We start from the raw sequence: 5,000 nt of genomic DNA on the forward strand, positions 1-5,000 counted from the left end.
AAAAAGTTCAAATTTATTAAAAATATAAAATATGAAATCTGCAGTTTGGAAAAAAAATTGGAAGTTTGAAACCTGAAGTTCAACAAAAAAAACGGCGCAAAAATCAGCAAAGCGGGGGCAACTAAGCGGATGCGGCCAGCCGTCAGTGAAAAATGGCCCCAAAACTGAGCGCATGCGGCCAAGCGTCGGTGCAAAATGGCCCGAAAACAGTCCCGTCGGTGCCCCCGTCGGGCTAAAATGACCCGAAAACAGTTCAGCTGGGGAAAATTAAGCGGATCCGGCCAAGAGTCGGTGGAAATTGGCCCGAAAACAGCCCAGCGGCAAGCGGAAGCGGCTAACGTTGGGGAAAAGTGACCCGAAAACAGTTAAGCGGGGGAAAACTAAGCGGATGCGGCCACGCGTTGGGGAAAACAAAGCGGATCCGGCCCAGAGTCGGTGGAAATTGGCCCGAAAACAGTCCAGCGGCAAGCGGAAGCGGCTAACGTTGGGAAAAAGTGACCCGAAAACAGTTCAGCGGGGGAAAACTAAGCGGATGCGGCCACGCGTTGGGGAAAACTAAGCGGATCCAGCCAAGTGTTGGGGAAAAATGGCCCGAAAACAGCCCAGCGGCAAGCGGAAGCAGCTAACGTTGGGGAAAAGTGACCCGAAAACAGTTAAGCGGGGGAAAACTAAGCGGATGCGGCCACGCGTTGGGGAAAACTAAGCGGATACGGCCAAGAGTCGGTGGAAATAGGCCCGAAAACAGTCCAGCGGCAAGCGGAAGCGGCTAACGTTGGGCAAAAGTGACCCGAAAACAGTTCAGCGGGGCAAATTTTTGAAATTTTTTTGAATTTTTGAAATTTTTGAAGTTTTTTTGGGTTTTTGGACTTTTTTTGAATTTTTGAATTTTTTGAATTTTTTTGAATTTTTTTGAATTTTTTGAAATTTTTTTGAATTTTTGAATTTTTTTTTTTTTTTTGAATTTATTTGATTTTATAAATTTTTTGTGATTTTTTGAGATTTTTTTGAATATTTTACATGGGTGATTTCGACTTGGGGGATTTTCAGGGGGTGGTAACCCTGGGCGTGGCTAGAGCCTCAAAATGCATATTCCCCTATAGGGGGGCAAGGTTTTCAAAAATGGGTGCCCCCTCATGTACACGCGCGTGGGTGTACATGGCCCCGTCGGTGCCAGCGTGGGTGGAAAATGGCCCGAAAACAGCCCAGCGGCAAGCGGAAGCGGCTAACGTTGGGCAAAACTGACCCGAAAGCAGTATAGCTTGGAAAATTAAGCGGATGCAGCCAATTGTTGGCGAAAACTAAGCGGATACGGCCAAGTGACGGTGAAAAATGGCCCGAAAACAGTCCAGCGGCAAGCGGAAACGGCTAACGTTGGGCAAAAGTGACCCGAAAACAGTTCAGCTGGGGGAAATTAAGCGGAAGCAGCCAAGCGTTGGGCAAAACCAAGCGGATACGGCCAAGAGTCGGTGGAAAATGGCCCGAAAACAGTCCAGCGGCAAGCGGAAACGGCTAACGTTGGGACAAAGTGACCCGAAAACAGTTCAGCTGGGGAAAATTAAGCGGATGCAGCCAAGCGTTGGGGAAAACTAAGCGGATCCGACCCAGAGTCGGTGGAAATTGGCCCGAAAACAGCCCAGCGGCAAGCGGAAGCGGCTAACGTTGGGGAAAAGTGACCCGAAAACAGTTCAGCGGGGGAAAACTAAGCGGATGCGGCCACGCGTTGGGGAAAACTAAGCGGATACGGCCAAGTGTTGGGGAAAAATGGCCCGAAAACAGCCCAGCGGCAAGCGGAAGCGGCTAACGTTGGGGAAAAGTGACCCGAAAATAGTTAAGCGGGGGAAAACTAAGCGGATGCGGCCACGCGTTGGGGAAAACTAAGCGGATGCGGCCAAGTGTCGGTGGAAATTGGCCCGAAAACAGCCCAGCGGCAAGCGGAAGCGGCTAACGTTGGGCAAAAGTGACCCGAAAACAGTTCAGCGGGGGAAAACTAAGCGGATGCGGCCACGCGTTGGGGAAAACTAAGCGGATACGGCCAAGAGTCGGTGGAAATTGGCCCGAAAACAGTCCAGCGGCAAGCGGAAGCGGCTAACGTTGGGCAAAACTGACCCGAAAAAAGTTCAGCGGGGCAAATTTTTGAAATTTTTTTTGAAATTTTTTTGAATTTTTGAAATTTTTGAAGTTTTTTTGGGTTTTTGGACTTTTTTTGAATTTTTGAAATTTTTGAATTTTTTTGAATTTTTTTGAATTTTTTGAATTTTTTTTGAATTTTTGAATTTTTTTTTTTTTTTTGAATTTATTTGGTTTTATAAATTTTTTGTGATTTTTTGAGATTTTTTTGAATATTTTACATGGGTGATTTTGACTTGGGGGATTTTCAGGGGGTGGTAACCCTGGGCGTGGCTAGAGCCTCAAAATGCATATTCCCCTATAGGGGGGCAAGGTTTTCAAAAATGGGTGCCCCCTCATGTACACGCGCGTGGGTGTACATGGCCCCGTCGGTGCCAGCGTGGGTGGAAAATGGCCCGAAAACAGCCCAGCGGCAAGCGGAAGCGGCTAACGTTGGGCAAAACTGACCCGAAAGCAGTATAGCTTGGAAAATTAAGCGGATGCAGCCAATTGTTGGCGAAAACTAAGCGGATACGGCCAAGTGTCGGTGAAAAATGGCCCGAAAACAGTCCAGCGGCAAGCGGAAACGGCTAACGTTGGGCAAAAGTGACCCGAAAACAGTTCAGCTGGGGGAAATTAAGCGGAAGCAGCCAAGCGTTGGGGAAAACCAAGCGGATACGGCCAAGAGTCGGTGGAAAATGGCCCGAAAACAGTCCAGCGGCAAGCGGAAACGGCTAACGTTGGGACAAAGTGACCCGAAAACAGTTCAGCTGGGGAAAATTAAGCGGATGCAGCCAAGCGTTGGGGAAAACTAAGCGGATCCGGCCCAGAGTCGGTGGAAATTGGCCCGAAAACAGTCCAGTGCCAAGCGGAAGCGGCTAACGTTGGGCAAAAGTGACCCGAAAACAGTTCAGCGGGGGAAAACTAAGCGGATGCGGCCACGCGTTGGGGAAAACTAAGCGGATACGGCCAAGTGTTGGGGAAAAATGGCCCGAAAACAGCCCAGCGGCAAGCGGAAGCGGCTAACGTTGGGGAAAAGTGACCCGAAAACAGTTAAGCGGGGGAAAACTAAGCGGATGCGGCCACGCGTTGGGGAAAACTAAGCGGATCCGGCCAAGTGTCGGTGGAAATTGGCCCGAAAACAGCCCAGCGGCAAGCGAAAGCGGCTAACGTTGGGCAAAAGTGACCCGAAAACAGTTCAGCGGGGGAAAACTAAGCGGATGCGGCCACGCGTTGGGGAAAACTAAGCGGATACGGCCAAGAGTCGGTGGAAATTGGCCCGAAAACAGTCCAGCGGCAAGCGGAAGCGGCTAACGTTGGGCAAAACTGACCCGAAAACAGTTCAGCGGGGGAAAACTAAGCGGATGCGGCCACGCGTTGGGGAAAACTAAGCGGATACGGCCAAGAGTCGGTGGAAATTGGCCCGAAAACAGTCCAGCGGCAAGCGGAAGCCGCTAACGTTGGGCAAAAGTGACCCGAAAACAGTTCAGCGGGGGAAAACTAAGCGGATGCGGCCACGCGTTGGGGAAAACTAAGCGGATACGGCCAAGAGTCGGTGGAAATTGGCCCGAAAACAGTCCAGCGGCAAGCGGAAGCGGCTAACGTTGGGCAAAACTGACCCGAAAACAGTTCAGCGGGGGAAAACTAAGCGGATGCGGCCACGCGTTGGGGAAAACTAAGCGGATACGGCCAAGTGTTGGGGAAAAATGGCCCGAAAACATCCCAGCGGCAAGCGGAAGCGGCTAACGTTGGGCAAAAGTGACCCGAAAACAGTTCAGCGGGGGAAAACTAAGCGGATGCGGCCACGAGTTGGGGAAAACTAAGCGGATACGGCCAAGGGTCGGTGAAAAAGGGCCCGAAAACAGTCCAGCGGCAAGCGGAAGCCGCTAACGTTGGGCAAAAGTGACCCGAAAACAGTCCAGCGGGGGAAAACTAAGCGGATGCGGCCAAGCGTTGGGGAAAACTAAGCGGATACGGCCAAGCGTCGGTGAAAAAGGCCCGAAAACAGTCCAGCGGCAAGCCGAAGCGGCTAACGTTGGGCAAAAATGGCCAAAAGCGGTGGAGCAGGGCGGTCTGAATCTATGCATCCACATAAAATGGGGGGTAAACCTGGGGGATTTCCAGGGGGTGGTAACCCTGGGCGTGGCTGGAGACCCAAAATGCATATTCCCCTATAGGGGGGAAGGATTTTTGGAAGGGGCAGCCCCTCATGTACATGCCAAGCGGGGTGTACATGGCCCCTGTGGGTGCCTCCGTCGGTGTAAAATGGCCCGAAAAACAAGATTATGTTACCCGAAAACACGATTATGTTACCGAAAAAGCACGGTTGAGCGGGGGCAGTAAGCACGGTTGAGCGGGGGCAAAGAACACGGTTGAGCGGGGGCAAAAAACACGGTGCAGCGGGGACAAAAGACACGATTCGGGGGCAAGGAACACGAATATGTTACCGAAAAACACGGACCACGCGGGTTGAAATCCCCAGCCGTAGAACCGGCGAAACACGGTGGGGCAGGGCGTCTAAGCGTGGAGGCGCCCGTAAGACCGATGCGGGTTGAAATCCCCAGCCGTAAAGCCGGCGAAAAGCGGTCGGGCAGGGTGACTCCGCGTGGAGTTTCGCCCGTAAGGCCGATGCGGGTAGCCGCGCGGGTTGAAATCCCCAGCCGTAAAGCCGGTGAAACACGGTTCATTGGGGCGCCTAAGCGTGGAGGCGCCCCGCAGAGACCGAGCGGGTTGAAATCCCCAGCCGTAAAGCCGGCGAAACACGGTTCATTGGGGCGCCTAAGCGTGGAGGCGCCCCGCAGAGACCGAGCGGGTTGAAATCCCCAGCCGTAAAGCCGGCGAAACACGTTCGGGCAGGACGTCTAAGCGTGGAGGCGCCCGTAAGACCGATGCGG

This window comes from Carex rostrata, chromosome 3 (genome assembly GCF_964058835.1).
Source record: "Carex rostrata chromosome 3, lpCarRost1.2, whole genome shotgun sequence".
Lineage (NCBI taxonomy): Eukaryota > Viridiplantae > Streptophyta > Magnoliopsida > Poales > Cyperaceae > Carex > Carex rostrata.